At 38.7% G+C, this 18,370-nt stretch overlaps 1 protein-coding gene across 11 annotated transcripts in view; it reads left to right on the top strand.

Annotated features, from left to right (window-relative positions):
- Nucleotides 1-13,580: 13,580 nt before the first annotated feature.
- The window catches only part of LOC124200468 (voltage-dependent calcium channel type A subunit alpha-1-like), a 33,258-nt gene continuing 28,468 nt past the window's right edge, over nucleotides 13,581-18,370 (top strand). For all 11 annotated transcript variants that reach the window (XM_046596719.1, XM_046596717.1, XM_046596723.1 and 8 more), the window contains exon 1: nucleotides 13,581-13,754. The gene's annotated coding sequence lies outside the window, so the exon portion shown is untranslated. The remainder of the gene's footprint in view (nucleotides 13,755-18,370) is intronic.

Genomic DNA, 18,370 nt, shown 5'->3' with positions numbered 1-18,370 from the left:
TCCACATCTCAAGATCTTGATGTGGAGATGGAATGGGAAGAGGAGCGTCATCCTGGATTTAGAGCCCTTTTAGAGGGAATTAGGACCCGAAACGAGCGTCAAGAGGAGGAAGGAGATCCCGAGCCAGGTTCCAAGTTGTTGAAACTTTACATCCCATTAACGTTTCAAACGTTGAAAAACATTTCTTTCTGATCGATATTCTCAATAAATTGGTTTCAAAGAGAAAGTGTTTGTTGAAACAACAAACACTTGATTCCAGGAATTGTTCTGATTTGGATTTACTGATTGATTCTGTGATGAAGTCAGAACAAGAGAGAGAGTAGAATGCGGCTCGGATCAGTGTATTGGATACGACCAGTGCTCTATGAAGAGCAGACAAACACTGAGAGGGACTGACTGAGACAGACCGGCATAGGGAGGGGGTCCTCTCCTATATATGGAGCCGACGGGTGCCGTTTTGCCAGATGGCATCATCACAGACAATAGGGAACACCTACTTGACCTCCTAAATACCATGCTCCACGCAGCTTACACCCAAGAAGACTGGAAGAGAGCCACCGTTATACTCATAAGGAAACAAGACAAACCTTCTGAAGAACCCGAATATTACCACCCAATATCCTTAACCTCGTGTCTCGGGAAAATAATGGAAAGAATTATAAATAGAAGGATATCCTGAACGCGAGAAAAGAATGACCAGAGACTTAAAACGCAAGCCGATTTCCGCAAAGGAAGAAGCACCATGGACAATATCATCAGCCTAGATCACTTCATCCGACAGGGCTTCAACAACCTCTCTCCAACGAACACATACGCTGTCTTTCTATATGTGTCAAAAGCGTTTGACACTACATGGATCCAAGTTATCTTATTCAAACTGAACAAAAAAGTCATCATAGGCAACACCCTTAAATGGGTGGTTCGTAAGAATAGGTCAAACATTATCTGAAGACCGAAAACTAAAAGTGGGAGTGACGCAAGGGTTCCCGCTTAGCCCCCTCCAATTCACTTCTATGATGGACGACTTCCCGATCCTCCCTGAACCAGAAGGATCCCTTCTCTTCGCCGACGACATTGAATGTCACGTTCACGGAAAAGAGGCGGAAGCGAAATTATCACCCTATCACGACAGGGTCTTAGAGTGGAGCAGAAAATGGAGATTAAAATTTGCAGGCCCGAAATCCAGCCTTGTAACCTTCACACGACAAAAGAGAAAATAGACTAAGCCACTACTGTTTATCTCTGGCACAAGAATCCCCGAGGTCAATGCTATAAAAAAAACCTGGAAGTCATCTTCGACAAAGTACTGCGATGGACAAATCCAACAGACGCCGTACTCCAAAAAACATTTTTTTTTATCATTATTTTTTATTGTGCTCTATCTGCTCTAATAATCCCATTTAGGAAGTGAAAGCTGATGCTAATGTGGAAGAACCAGATGTAAAACATGAAATAAATTTACTTGTTCAATATGTGTGTTTCAAGCTACTAGAAAAGGAGGATTTAGCTATTCTAAACAATTTATTTATTATAGCTAAGCAAATATTATATTATAAATTATAATTTTATTTCATTCTCATTGCAGCTGCCTCTTGAGGAATTTGTTTGGAAACATCAATCTTTGGACAAAAGTACGGCGATTCGACAACCCAATGGCAGATATGCAACTAGGAATTCAAAGATGTACTGTTATAGAACTAGCAATTTAAAAGTTATAATAACATTATATTTTACCCTTTAGAGCTGACGATCCAATGGCTTCTGGAAGCGTTGAACAAGAAAAATTCATAGTTAAATTTTTGCTGAGATAACATGTCTAATCTTATGCCCCTCAGGACCACACGATAACTTAAAAATAAGCAGACGCTTTCTGGAAGCGGACCAACTACAGCGGTGCTTCTACCGAGAGTCGATGGTTACTGGAAGCTATCCAGTGGGAGTTCAAGTGCAGGGGTCACTTTGTCCAGTGGGGGAAAACGATGAAGCAAAAAGGGACAAATCGGATGGCGAATATGAACGCGATGATGACGATCCAGTACCACTTGAAACCGAGGGCGACCGGGAAGAAGATGACTTCTCCTTTGATGATGAGTACCCACCAAAGATAAAATCCAACAAATTGATAATCCCATTAAAGGCCCAGTATAGAGTTGGGGGGAGCGCGCTCTTTTCGTGAGCGCGCTCAGAGCGGCGAGCGAAATCGCTGAAACTGAAAAATGGTGACCGAGAGTGCGAGCAAAGACCTCCTGAGCGGAAGCTCAATGACTGCAACGCCATAGCGGTGAATATTTAAAACTAATTGGATGACGGAATATTTCCAAATCAAGACTCTGACTGATTTTGAACGATTGTGTAAAGAGAAAATCAAAGATGGAAACAATAGTAATGCAATGCTGGTATTGCTTGAAAAGGAAATGTCTTTCAAAGTAAGCTAGATCAGCACTTGATTTCCAGTGCTTCGAAATGTAAGCAAATAAAAACCACAAAAACAGTTTGACGATTTTATACTGGTAAGAATTTTGCAATTAAACTTGAAAGATGAGTTAGATGACGATTCAAAATCAACTATAATTCTCTTTCTTATACAGAATGTCAGAATCACATAATCTCAGATCTTTGGCTACTTTTGACAAATTAGTTTTTTTTTCAAAAAAACTAATTCCAGTAAGAACCAGTGTGATTCATCTTCTACAGAAAAATGGAAATATACAGATTTGAAATGGCATTTTTTGTACGTGAGCGAGGAGCGCGAGCGAGAGCGCGCTCACTTTTTTATTGCGATCGAGAGCTGAGCTACGCTCACTTTTCAGCACTGAGCGAATAGCTCTGAGTGCGCTCTCAAATCAGTGAGCTACTCCCAATTCTGCCAGTACGATGTCTTAATCGTAAAAGTGCTTTAAATACCTATATATATATATATATATATTTTAATTGTAGCGCACTAAAAAGGAAGATTCGTATGAAGCCGTTGCCGAATGGAAGAAAAACGAGGAAATGCTCAAATCCAAAAATCCATTAATCCAAATCTGAAATCCCTAAAATCAGAGAACAAAAGCGTTGACTACGTTGATGAGTAAAATAAAACCTTACTTGAAGATACATTATGGACAGAAGCCGTTGAAAAAATTCGTAAGCGTCAGGAGACGCGTGTTTTGGATTTCTTGGATCAATTATCAGATGACGACGGCGCAATGAACGTTGCATACACTTTGAAAATGGGTGTACACTTTCTCGTGGGTATAGCCAAACAGTAGTATTTCTTCTGGTGAATTTTCTTATTTTTATTTGGAAACCCCAGCATATTACATCGTCACTTCAAAGTTGGGTGCTTTTGCGGTATCAGGCGAATACCGTACGTGTACGTGTTGGTTTGGAACGAACTACCGTCCACCACACTTCCATATTCTATACGCTGTGTTCAAAACATAAAGAACTCTACCACGCCATGAATTTATTCCACCAAGAGCCAACGGTGTAGCGATCCAGACGACTGACCCATCCATCGTGTCATCTCGAAGATCACTACCACTGGAACGGATTTTAGCGAAAATGAGCTCCATCTGTTTTTTGGAGCGCTCAAAAAAGCCCAAGTGAAAACGCTTTCAGTGTAATCTTAGTCTCAACTCTCAACTCTTTAGTCCAGCAGTTGACGTTTTCCTCCTTTCCCCTCCCTAGCAGATCAATTCAACTGTTGTGCCTCTATCGGCGATATCCAATAGACATGTAAAGCAAAGTTTCCAGAGCCCTCTGAAAGGAGCACTGCAGTATAGGGGGAGGGGAGGGGGAGCCACTTACACGAAACACACTAACATACCGGACCGACAGCTCCTCCAATAGTTGCTCCATAAATGATTCCCTAATTTGGGCAGCTTCTTTTTCACAAGACTTAAATTTGTTGAGAAGACTAGGATACGAAGATTTGTCTCGTTGTCACGTTACCGCGACGACCAAAAAAATTGCAGGAAAGAATGTGCTGTCGGTGTGTCATTGCACAAAAAATTGTAATATGCCATGCCTGTAAGGCTGTGTCAGACAGGAACATCTTAACAGGAGTATCAGGATCATTTTTTTTCTTTGTGCGTTTACATTCCTCAGTTATATCAAGTATGTCAAGAAAGATGTAAAGATTTTTCTTTATCTTCCACCAGTTGGTGACGTTGATTACCTGTATAGTACGTGATCCATTCATGAGTTCAAAGACATCATTGATCAATTTGGTAAAGCGTTCAGTTGTTTCTGAGCCTTTAAACAGATACGCGAATTTCCTATTTCTTCTGTAGCGACATAGGGCATGAGCTACTGAGTATGATAACAGTTATCCGCCTTTCCGACGATAATTTCGTTTTAATTTGTAGGATTTATGTGAGAATCTGCCCATTTGAGCGCTCTCCAATAGTGATTTTTCTTCTCAAGAGTGCACAGCCGTTCATAGTAAATGAAACGCATCACTTGATTGCTCGGAACCAAAGCACTTTCTTCATACAAGAAAGGCAAAGTTCAAAGTAAGGCTTCATTATACAAGATTTGGTGCAGGATTATTACTGGGCCCACCAATGGTCAATAACAATGATCAGAAAAATGATCAAGCAACAGTTGTGATTCAACGAAATTCATTATTGAAACCAGGGTAAATGAAAGGGCAATATCTGTGTTGGGAATACAACAGCCCAACAAAAGACGACACGATCCTGCCTTCGGATTAATCCACCGTGGCGTCCCTAAAACTTTTGCCCTTTTACCAGCATTGTTCTCCCCCTCTAATCCCACCCCCCTCTTACCCTCCGTTTACTGTATAATGCTCGTGTGTGTGTGTGTAAAATAGACGCGGGCGCAGGACGCAAATTCTTGTAATAGATTTATTAACAGCCTGTCACGCTGCCTAAAGTACTCAAATTTTAACACTCTGTCTGTCACCTAAACCGAATAACACTACTGAGGACAAAAGGAGTAAAGAGTAGATGTAACAGAAAAAAGGAAATTTAACTTGCAACTTGCTTACAGTGGAAGTTTATTTGCCATTCGTGCCTATGGCCTATATATACCTATGTATACCTTGTTCCATAACAAGAAGTACAGTAAATCATATTCACATAGGAAAAAATGTTAGGGCTAAGGAACGAACTCACGCAACGCTGAAATAACGCTTCCAATCTTGCGTCCAATAATGCTCGGCAACGGTTTCACCCAACACAAAAAAATCGTCGAAATAAACTTCGACGCCAGGAAAATCACAGAACAGATTAATCATCAACTGTTGATACGCTTCAGAACTTGACGATAATCCAAATGGGAGGTGAAGAAACTTATACTGTCCAAACGGTGTAGCTATCGTGTTGAGAGATATGGTTTCTGCAACTAAGGGAACTTGTAGAAATCCCGCCGTAGCATCCAAGGTCGACAAATATACCGCCTTTCCAATCCGAGAGAAAATTTCTTGTGTGGATGGAACCTGATAATGTTGACGCTTGATCATGACGTTGAGATCCGCTGGATCCAGACATATTCCAATATCACCATTAGATTTTCTTGCTACAACCATGGGGTTCACCCAAACCGTAGGGTCGTTCACTTTCAAAATCAACACAAGTTTTCCCATTTAAGTTAACTTATTTAAAACTGGATCGCAAAGCTTGAACGGAAGACGAAAAGCTGGGTAACAACAACTACAGGAACAGCCGACTGCTTAATTTGGATACGATGTTCCACCGGAAGTTTGCCAATTATTTTTAATTCTTACTCATACTTGGCCACTAAATTGGTAACTGATGTCTTGCTGAACAAGAGGTGCACTTAATAATTCCGGGGTTTTTTAATAAATGGATGAGCTTGACCACATTGAAAGTAGGCCCAACACTGGAACATCGACTTCATCTGCCACAACACAAGTGATAGAAAAGTGAGAATTGTTGTACACCACTTCGAGTTGTTGTTAATAAAGAATAAAAGTTGTTGTTAATAAAAATAAAGAAATAGTTGTTAAATGTTAAAAACAAATCGAAATTTCATGCAAAGACCCTATTGTATGTTTGATTGGTATCAGTCCCAGACTGCATCTGAATCACATGTTTCCGACCCGAGTCATGAGCACGACAAGTTTCCACAGCCTTTTTTAAGTTTAGGGTTGACTGAGCAGAGAGCAACTGTTCGTGAGTGTCATTGTCAAAAATTCCGACAACTTTTTGATCCCGGAACAAGAAATCACGTTGGGAATCATAGTAGCATGAAGAAATCATAATTTTAAGAGCCAGTAAAAATTTATCAATAGTATCCTCTGTAGCCTGCCTACGTGACACACATTTAAATCTTTCATATGTCTCACTTCTTTTAGGTCGAAAAATGGCCGTCAAACCCACGTAACACTCGCTGAATTTTTAACTTGTCAGCTTGATCTGCAAACACCAACGAGTCGTAGATTCTCGCGCCTTAAATTCCCAAACACGTGATGAGCACGCTGACTTGCACCACCTCGTCTTCCTTGCCATTTTGTGGCATTCAAACACCAATTAAATTTATTTTTCCAAGCATCCCACTGCGATGCTAGATCAGCATCTTTACAATTAAACGCTGCCCGAGGTCTCAGACCAAATTCTGCACCAAATTCAATTATCGCAAGGATTTTTTTCAGATTAACTTCTGACACCATGTAATAAATGAGTCTGTCGCAATTAGGCGCTGGGTTAAAACTGCTGTATTTAATCCCATCTGTCTCTCACTAGTTACTTAGCCACCGAGTTAGCCTACATTACAACAAAAAATTTAAAAAACTATTCCTTTCACACATGTTCTATAAAAATGCAAACTCTTAAACCCAACACTTAAAAAATTTGAATTTTTTAACTTCAAAAAGATAAACGTGGCCATAATTCAGCCAGAGAAAAATTTTCTCTTTCTTTACGTTATTTTTGTTTTGTTTTAATTAAAAAATATCGGACAAATGTTGAATAAATAGCAAAAACACGTAGCAAAAAATTGAAAAAAGGATTTTTACTCAACTCTTGCTAAGTGGATTTTTTTCCTTTGCCAAAACCATTCTTAAAAAACAAGAATCCATAGCAAAAAAAAATGGTGCAAATCAATTGAAGAGAATCAGTCTGACTTCGTAACCATGGGGAAGGTTAAACAACAAATGTCACAAGATTGTCTCTCTCTGAAAGACAAAGAAATGGCAATTGAACTTTTAAATAATAAAAAATCAACAATTAATAGCAACTGTTTTCGGTGTTTCAAAATCTCGAATACATAGACTAAGTGTGAATAAAGAAAACATAGCGTGTAAAGATAGCGAGTTTTCATATTTTAAATAAGATCGACCAATGAGTGTAGTATTTATCCAGAACTAGACGATGCAGTGCTTAAATGGTTCAAAGAATTGAAGAACCCAAACAATTGCAAACCATTGTCCCTTTCTCTCGCCAACATTTACGACAATGGGCGTTTCATAAAGAAATTTGGGAAAAATCATTTCAGCCTGTTTCACTAACGCTCGTTGCATTCCAAATTTCCAAAAGAAATAAGTGCGGATGGTGGTAAATATATATCGTACTCAAACTAACCGTCTATTAGTTCGTAAGACATTTTTATTTCGACCAAAATAATTTGGAAAAACTTGATACACTTGGCAACAGAAATTTAGCGGAAAATTTTGAATTAGTGGAAATCACGCTTATTCACGATGATGATGAGACACGCTGCAACGAGAATAACAACGCTTCTGGAGACAATCATGAATAAAATATAACTACCTTAACCCAGCTAAGCATAGATATACTTCGAGCGGATGTTGATAGCCCTTCGTCAAATAATTTTAAGATACTATCGGCCATTATTTGATTGACATTGACACTGATTGACAAGGATTAACCCCCATGGCGCTACGGTATCGTTCAGTTTATTAGGTACACCCGTTTTCCCCCCATATGCGCCGTGTTAAATACGGCGTTTTCAAAAATTTACAAAAAATACTAAAAGTAAAGCTAAAAATTTTTGTTTGTGTGCCAAAAGAAGCACAATTCTTCACATCGATTAGTTTCATTTTAGCATTAGGCAATAGGAATGAGTAACGTTTGGGATATCGCGGGTAAATTAGTAATCGATGTTAAAAGGAAGAGTTAAGTAAAGAAGGGCGGTAAAAAATAAAGAAACTAGCCAATAAGGTAGCTCAACCTCTACCATAGGCTAACACCATCCGCCAATACACAGTAAAAAGGCGGGTTTTTGAGCTACACGTATAGAAACTTTCAGCCGCGACTGTATATCGTTCTAGTGGTTTAACTTTAGGTCATTCAAATAGCTAGAGACTTCGAAAAATTTACCGATGTTTCATTCTATTAAATATCAGTAAGCAGCCTCAAGCGCTGGCGATAACAACATTTGCCCCGTATTTGCCTTTAGGGTCTGTTGGGGTGACCACCCCGTTCTACTGGTGTAGGCTGACGTTATGAGGGAGACCACCCCAACAGACCCTTGAGAAATGTCACAACTGATGGAGGTAAAGATCGATAACATCTTCATTAATGATTTATTTGCCGCAAACGGAATCACTCATCAGATCTCTAACTCTCACATCCCTCAGAAAAATGGTGTCGCTGAAAGAATGAATAGAACAGTTATGGAATCTGCTCACAGCAGCCTACACATGAGAAGCAGCAAACTCACCAACTCTTCAAGAAAGGCGACCGCTCAATCCTTGAACTCTGGGGTTGATATTCTTCAAAAGCGCCATCTACGTAGCCTACTGAATCACATTCTGTTGTGCCATTATCAAATTCCTGTATAAAATACCCTACAAGCTACTATTCAATTAAAAACCTTATATCAGCCATCTACGAATAATTGGGTGCAGAGCCTATGTACAGCATCGTCCAAAAAAATCCGAACGCAGCTTTTTCACGTCCCAGATGTCATGTCATGTCAGATGTCATGTCCAATAATCGAAAACTGGAGCCCAAAGAGATTCCCTGCTGGCTGGTGGGCTATGGCGACTACACCAAAGAATGGAAAATGTGGGACCCAGCAACGTGTAAATTCTTTGTGATCCGTGGACGTTTGACAAGAACCTACTGATCAGAAACTTAAATGATGACTCAAATTACCACACGAAAAAAAAAAACAATCTGAGCGCCTACTATTCAACCCGTTCTTTCTAGTAATCTAAATACTCGGTTTGGTATTCAAAAATAGATACTTTCATCAAATCTTTATCAATAATTCTACAACATTTGTTTTTATGTGACAAACCCAGGACATTGATTCATCAACAAAATCTGATGCTAAAGCGACTTAATCAACTATGGTGGAACCAACAGATGATATGACATCACTGGAACAAGAAAAACCCGATGAAATGACTGACGAGTTCGAGTTCGATGAAGACGAGTTTTCCGAAACCACCATAGAGAGCCAAACAGACAACCAGACAACCACTGTAACACGAACTGATTCTACTACCACTCCTACCACCACCTCTCGAAGTCAACAAGAGAATATATCTAGAGCTAAAAGATCTTCGCGCGTTTTCCCAAATACAACGCCTGATACGAAGAATTTCGGAAATCCATTTGCCTGACTGCCCTCGATCGAGGAATTACAAAACAAACATTCATCCTCTATATTCACGATTTATTTGAACCTCAAAAGTACAAGGATGCCCTAAACTCTGAAAACGGTGACAAGTGGATGCTGGCTTTTAAAGAAGAATATGATTCTATTATTGAAAATAAAAAAAATCAGGCAACTCGTACCCCCCCCCCTCTAGGCTGCTCTGCAATCAACTGCAAATGGATAGGTAAAGTTAAACCTGCCTGCGACACTGTTCCTGAACCCTACAAAGGACGTCTACTACCCATCGGCACAAAACAAAGATTCGATGAATATAATAGATTCAAATAGTATAGACTACGAAGAAGTTTTCTCCCCAGTGGAAACTGGGCCTGACGGCGGCTCTGGTTCGGGCAGTCCCGTGGCAATTCCTATGGGTACAACACGTACTTGTCTGGCTTGGTTATACCTTCAAGACCACCATCCGGTGGTTGCCAGCATAGCTACAGTACCCCAGGGTGCCCACGGTAGCAGTGAACATAGCCCCGTCCTGACGCATCTGATATGAATGGAGAATGAAAGGGGGCATAGGAACGGAAAACAACCAAACAGCGGAGGGTTGACTGAAGAGGGCTGGCAATAAAACGAGGCTAAAAGAGATAAAATATCATGCACTAACTGCAGGAGACGGCATCCCATTGACACAGCGTCAGTCTTTGAAGAGAGCAGCACCGCGAGTGCAGTGAAAAATGTATGGGCCCGGCAGTGGACTGAGGCCACCAGAAACTTGCGTCACTGGATCCCAACCGCATAGCCGGACAGAAAAGATGTTGAGAGGTTCAAGTGGCCTATTTTAATGAAAAGTTTGTGACCTGCGCTCACCGCTAGCGTTTTTTGTGAAGGCGCCTGGTTCGATAAGCAAAATCGACTAACGCGTTCCATAGAAGGTTGCTCTGTGTGTGAACTAAGAGAGGAGAAAATTGGACAGTGAAAAATGAAGTGTAGAATAGACTCAACAGGAGCGCCACATGGGCAGGAAGCAGTAGGATTGGAATGAAGTGAAATAAATCAGATGAGAGTTACAGGTGTATGAGTACTGAGACCAACTGGCCTAACTGAGTTCGGTGGGAGGGGGACGACATTGCCAGGTCATCTTAAGGATATAAACCAAAGCGATGTTGGTTTGAATTTAAGAACAGTGACCAGTAATGATCTGGGTGGTGGTTTCATTAGTACTTAGATTAAGAAGCGCTTTGGCGGACCATAAGGCTGAAAAAAAAAGCTTTTGCACACGAATTTGTTGATAAGGAAGACCACTCATCACTCCAGACGTTCCATAGCTTCGTCCTAGTAGGGGAGACTGGAGTTTGCCGGGACACCGGGTCAAGAGGGACAGTAGGGTGAAAAATAGTATATTTTAATAAAATTCAAAACTTTTTTAGTATTTGCTTTAGATACATGCCAAATTAGATGGCATGTATCTAAATAGCATACATGGTTACGAAAGAAAACTCGCGCCTTGTCGTCGCGGCGTTGAATTCCTGTACTAATGCTAGATTTGAGAAATAGAAAGTCCAAAAAGGCCTTTTTTTGCCAATTAATAATTAGAAAGCTATTCATTGCCTTCTATTGGCCTTTTTAAAATTAATCGGTCATTATCTTGTTTATTTTATGGCAAAAGCCTCTTATTTTTAAGTATTATAGTTTATTAGAAAAACTTAATTTTGTCAAGGCCAATTGGCCATAAGGCACCATGTAAACCACGGCTGCCGCGCGGCTGAAAATAATTTGACCGTCTGTCACTATTTATTTCATATAAAACCACGTATTTTAAACGTGATATTTATGAAAATTTTGTAAGTTATAAAAGGAATGAAGGGGATAAAGGAGGGAATTTTTTAAATAATTTATTTATAAATAGAAATACCATATTTATACGAAAATTTAAAAAAAAATCGAAAAATATTTAATATTTTCACGGAGGGTTTTGGATGTAACATCTTAAACACTAAAATAATAAAGCTCATGAAAAAAAATTCATGTTACATTTTGTCCGAGGTTTTGGGTTTTTTTTCGCAACTACCATCGACTACTATTAGTTCTCAACTGCTAATGTGAATTGTGTTTTCATTTCTTTTTTCCTCGTGAATCAATACTTAGCTTGGTTCAGTGCCTACTGTTCGGTGGCTCAATTTGGGATAGTTAAAACGGATTAATATATATTTTATTAAAATATGTTAAAATGATAAGTATAATAGAGAAGAAGCGAATGAAAGGACGTTGGTACTTGTAAGTAAGTATTTCGATCATAGAAGCCGTGCTTAAAATGTGTGTTTTGTAAAATAATTTGAAAATTGAAATATATATAAGTTAGGTTACGTATAACTTGTTAGTTGTTACGCCTGCTCAGCATACCGAAAACGAGTAATTTTCCAAATAATTTGTCATTCCCGGTCTTTCCCATATAGCAAGAGCTTAGGACGCTTTGTTGATAGATGGCACCGGCGTTTCTAGTTTTTACAACACTTCCTCGGGAAGTAATATGACCCGCCATTCACGAATTCAACCGCTGTTTTTCTTTTAATCATTTTTTTAATTATTTTCATAGGAAAAAATAAAAAACGTTCGACGTGTTTTAACGCGGCGAGATAGGGAAATAGACCGTTTTTGAATTGTAGTAAATCATGACTCATCACAGGTCTTTTTATGGTTGCTAGGCTAGGTATAAGTCATTTGAATGATTGATAGTTTCATCAGTTTGTTTTCTATTGGTATTCCTTAAATTGCTACAAAATTCATTGATTTAAACTGAAGATCTCATGCTCCAGTTTCCGGTTTTCAGTTCCTAACGATGGAAAGACCCAACTTGTTGATCACTCTATTTGACAATTTTATCACAATGTGCACAATGTGTAGGTAGGTGGGTAAAGTGAAGAAGTAGTTTACATAGTTGGTTTCTGTTTATCACTTCAATTAATGCAGCATGGGGAAATTGAGGAGAAGAATGTTACAGTGAATCTATTCTCAGAACCTGTTCGAATTTTATTACTAGTACATTAGTGCCTTCTGCATAGCCCATTCCCAATCTTTTAACAGATCTCAATAGTTGTCAGAAATTGCCTTCGAATGGTAAAAGAAAACCTCACAAAACCTATGTTGAATGTGAAACTTAGCACATTTCCATTTTTATTTTCTTTATGCCTTTATGTGTGTGTATTATTTGTGTATGGTGATGTCAGAATGGCGATTGGTTTACCCGTTCTCACTAGTTATTGTTGGCTTTTGTATGTAATATGAGAACTAGGTGGAAATTCTAGAAAATGCTTGGAATAGAGGACGACTCCTTGCACTAGCATTTGAACGTTCTAAAAAAATATGCTGATTTACACGTTTTGCTTTATTAGTAACCGGATTAATTATTTTTTCAGGAAAATTTAAAGAAAGGCCATACTTGGCCTAAAAGAGAATTATGGTACCGGTAGTATGCTTTTTTGTATTTAATTGTTTTTGATTGAAACAGTCAACAGATCAAAAGAAAATCGCGCGCAGCAAAGAATTGGATTGAAAAAAATCCAAATAGACTTTTGATAAATTGTTGTGTCAAAATATATCGAGTGAATCTAACATAAATGTGTTTCTGTTTCTCGAGGGAAATGCAAAACTTAGCCTATATTCGTGAATCGTGATAGTTTATTCTTGCGTAGATAGACGATTCTGGCATTATAGATATTCGGGAGTGTACAGGATTTTATCTACCTCATTGGCCAACCGCTAGCGCTCGAGTGGAAACAGCCTCACGGCCTAATATTGACAATTGCGCAACATTCAATCGAAATGTTTATCCCATTTCTTTAAAGTTTATGAATTTGTTATTATTTTGTTTCCTATTTCGATCACGGTGGCTTTCCTTCCACATCGGATATTGTAGCCTTCGTCACCAGTAGGAAGAGGGTGTGTTTTTGTAGGGAAGGGGGGGGGGCGTGATAGGTGCGGGAGTAGCGGGACAGAGGATGTTGTTCGCCTTCTCAGTCGCTTTGCAGCACTGCACCGTTCCACTGGCAGCCATTTCTTGGTGTTGGTGTCGTGTGCTTGAACAGGAAAACAGTTAAACTTACATTGGATCGTTTTGTTTGAGTTTTGCTTCTGCCGATTTCTGTTTTCTGCACATCAGTTCTTTCTCATATCCAAGGAATACCTATAATCTTCACATATTAGAGGTAAGTTCATTGTTCGAATTGGCTGAATCATCATTCCCTTGCTGTCGGTTCTCTTTCTTGAACGTTTTCCTTGATTTCTATGTGCAATTAGAATCACCCAAGCACAACGAAATCGATTAAATAAACCATTACTTTCTACTTCCTATATAGATACACATAAGACAAACTTGGTAATACTTTTCATTATCAATGCCGGCTATAATAACCGATAATATATCTGTGATGTTGGGTTCTGTATCCATGGTAACATACGGTTCGCAGTCGAACGCAGCATTCTTTGATGACACTTTTGCCTGGTATTGATCTGCTTAAATAATGTCCAATTCCCTTCTAGGCCAAATGAGTGAAAATCGAAGTTTTCTCTCTTCGGTGGCACAAGAATTTATTTAGACAAAATTGTGCAGATACTGCAACGGGGCCGCATGCGCCAAGCAATCTGAGTTCTTCCCGAGCAACCCACGAGAGAAAATCGTTAAACATTTTCTTGCAGAGACATACTAGTTGACGGCTATACCCACTTTGGATAGAAATTATACCGTAGTAAAATTTAGCAATGATCATCACTCATTTACGCTTAACAGATAACAAATTGTAAATATCAACCAAAAGTCATTTCCGAAGAAAGTAACGGCAACGGACAATGCATTTTGGCAATCGATTTTTCACTCGGCGCGCATCGCGCATTGCGCATGCCACTTTCAATGGAGATTTTTTGTTTAACTAAGTGGGGCGAATTCTAGACATTTCATTTCCGTTATAAATTAAGAAATCCAAAATTTTTAGACCAAACAGTCATTCTTAAAAGTTTAAAAGTCAACGATGTTGGATGAAAATGTCTTACGGTTTACGTTAGAAGCGATCACGGTGTAACATCTCCTGCCCAAGAACTTAATTTGATCATTTTCGGCAAAAAATCTGATTAATGTTATATTGAAAATGTTTGATATTCACATTGTTTCTTGACTAGCTCAAAGAATCGATGATACATTTATGCACAAGAAATGTAGGTGTGTGTGTCGTTAATGAGACGTTTATTTGTATTGATAAGAACTTTGCTCGATCGATTAGAAATGTTACTAGTAGAGATTTTTTAAAGACTAGGCCTATCTGTTATACCAAAAGGGTTCCATGGTTCCTACAAAATACCAGAAAATATACGTAATCGTGTCTGCATTCTCGCAAGACAAAATGTATTGATTTTCAGACTAGCTCATTGTAGAGCAGAAGCGATGCGTTACATCGTGCTAGATTTGTCTAGCCATGAGACATTCTGCTCAACGTTATACCCAGTTATACCATATGATGAATTCCCAATTCTCATTTGATTGTCTTTTATTCAAATCAAAATGTAAGCATTTGAAAAAATTCCGTATTTGTTAGGAATGGACCATGTTGTGTTATCCGATCGGTAATTCGTATCGTCGGCTACTTTTGGACACAACTTTAACTTGATATTATTTCCCAATTGGAATAACATCAATTTTCGTGTATGACTGCATTCGTTATAACATATATTCAAAATATCGTAGCCTATACTCACTTTGTATGGCTCCGCTTGACGGTTTGCTGGGCGCGACCATATTCTTGAAAATACGGCAATGCAGTGGTGCCTGTAAGGCTTTAGCGCTCCTCTTGTTCTAGGTAGGAGGTCATTCTGTATCGTCGAATCAAGAAAAAGCCTCTCTCTCTCTAGACTCTACTCTGCAATATCTAAGTATTCATATCAATTTAAAAATGAGCCAACAGCCTTCTTCTGCCATCGGTGTTAAAACGGACCCTACGTCCTATTGGCATTTTGATCGGTGAATTGCAGTGGAAAAGAGATTGCCGAGTCCAGTGGAAAAGAGTTGAACGCTTGCCATGATACGCATATACAGCCCCGTCATAATGTTTAGCGTTCTTTATCCTTTGCTTTCGAGAAAATATACAGCTCAATATATAATAGTAAAGAAGACAAAAACACTTTTTCAACTATATATAATGCTACCGTTTCTGTCGAGTATAGACCGAGTCCATGTTACATATATATATAGCCAGCGCCATGACACAATAGACGTGGATGAGTACGCACGCGAGCGCGTACACACTGCGCGATGCTCTACTCGTCTCGATCAATAAGCATCGCACCGTGCGTCACAAGGTACAGCTCCATGCGGGGTTTCAGAGTGATGTCGCTCACCACATTGACGGATCCCCCCCCCCCCCAACATTTTAACTTTTAATGTCCAAGAAGCTACTTGATGCTATCGTATAGATATCGTTAAAATGTTAGATCGTTGGAGCCAAACACGTGAACCTTGGTATCAATTCGAAACCTTTTGATTTCAACGAAAACAGAGACCGAGTAATATGAATTTCAAAGATATTCTTAGCCACTTGGAAAAAAGAACAGAATACCGATAGCCATGCAGATATGCATTAATCTGTTTAACGTGAGTATATGTCGATTAAACAAGCGATATGAGATAACCGAACATGCGAAAGCAATTGACGCCAGTCTGGCGGTGTAGGTAAATATAGATTTAAGAATGTCGCAGTCAAAACGTTTGCTTTTGTGCTTGGTCAAATGCGGAAATAGGAAGCGATATGTAATCTAAAGTGCCACCAGGCCACCTGCATGTAGTTATTGCAATGTCACACTGTGAAACCTTTTTATATGAAATTTTTCAAGTTCAAAGATTCAAAAATCAAATACTGTTAGAAATTGTTTTCAAATTGTTTTCATCGTCGCAATTTATTCTTTATCAGAAGCCGCTCTTTAAGTTTTAATACGTTTAATTACATGTATCCGGCTATTCTTTATTTTTAGCTGACCTGATAGCACTCATTGAAAAAATTCACGATCGATTTCGGTATCGATTGGACATTTTTCACGTTCAATTTCGTCGAGCACGCTTTATGTATTATTCAAATTTATATTTCTCAAAAAGAATGACAAATTTGCAGCTGTAAAAAAAATTTCTTTCTTGACACGGGTGTTCAGTACCGGTACTTGTTTTGTTTTTTTTTGTTTTTTTTTTTGTTTTTTGTATCTTTACCGATCCGTAGTCTATTTTCTATTTAGTGGTTACAAGTCATATGTTGTTATTCGCCGGATAATACAAGCGTGCAGTAGATGGCGCTAAGTGATATCAGGATCGTGATTGTAATTGTAAAAAGCCAAAATCGGTTACGAACCCTCAGACTCCTTTGTTTTAAACCTATACTAGAGATGTAAATCAATACTAACGATCAGTTAAGTAAAATCTTAATACAAAGATATTAAATAAGGGTTATTCGAAGCACCACTAATGAATAAGACTACGCAATTAAAGATTACATGCCTGAAACAAAGACATATTTAATTATTTTATATCAGTGTGGAAGTCCTACAGCGGATACTATGTTGCTAGCGTATGCCATAGTCATTCGCTATCTCTCAACGACAGAGTGTTGGATTTTCTCTCAGCCTCCAGATGTATAGCATTACGCAATAATTAAAATCTTGTGTCAATATTTGCTGACGAATTAAAGTCTTTATTTTATTCACGGCTTAAATGATGAATGCCGTCGACCTGAAAATTTTGGTCTTGAAATGTAGAGTCGACCCGATGTTGTCTATATATTCAAGAAATGGGAAGCCACGAAGGAAGAGGGACGGAGGGAGCGACAACAGCGTGATGAAGCCAAGCTTAAGCGTGCGTAACTGCTGCCTCGTACCTCTATTGATTTTCCTGCAGCTTTCCAACATAATCTGAGCTCGCACTCTTCTGTAGGACTTTAGCGTTCGACCCATACTTCGGAGTGCCGCTTCGATCATATCCCCCCCCCCCCCTCCGTATCCCTTCGGACCCTTTTCCTCCTATATATTGAGACTTGCCATATAAAGTATCGATAACTGGTGGATATGTGATCTTTGCCGTGTTTTAACGCAAGTCTGGGCTGTGGCAGTAGTGTGTTATTCGCTTGGTTGATTTCTTAGATCTATACTCAGTGAGGAAAAAAATACTGTTAAACAGAGAAAGCTTTCTGGAATAAGTGGTAGAACAAAACTAAATTACAACCCTATGAAATTACAAAGGTTGCCAATAGACTGCTTTTTTCCAGTCCAATCTATCGTCCCAAATTTGGTGATTGTATCGAAAAATCGGTGTAAACCTTTTCGTTTTTCGGAGGTTCATATAAAATGGTCTGATGGAAAATAAATTCAATGTACTCCGGACCAAAACGTTTTTCCTCTTTATCGAAAGCAATCGAATAAAATTCAATTTCCAATATTGAATCAAGTACGTATATCTGTAAGCCTAACAGAGTATTTTGAAACAGATTCTGTCGCTGTTATCTTTCTTGTACTCTGACGTGAAACATCTGAATTGTTTCTAAATTAGCCGTTTAAATTAAGAATTTTTTTTTTTTTTTTTAAATAAAATTGTCATTGAATACTGGAATTAACAATCTTAAGTAAATAGCAAAAATAATTTAATTAGCGAGCTGGTGTAGTACAGTGCTCTAAGGATTCTATTCCTGACACAATTGAAGTAATCGGCATACCTGAAATATTATTAATCCGAATTAATTTTGTAAATAAATCATCTTTGCATTGAATTCTGATCGAATAGCAGTTTTTTTTTTTTAGA

Source organism: Daphnia pulex, chromosome 8, assembly GCF_021134715.1.
Source record: "Daphnia pulex isolate KAP4 chromosome 8, ASM2113471v1".
Taxonomy (NCBI): Eukaryota; Metazoa; Arthropoda; class Branchiopoda; order Diplostraca; family Daphniidae; genus Daphnia; species Daphnia pulex.
The sequence above is the reverse complement of the archived record's forward strand: the minus strand, read 5'-3'. Positions and strand labels throughout refer to the sequence as shown.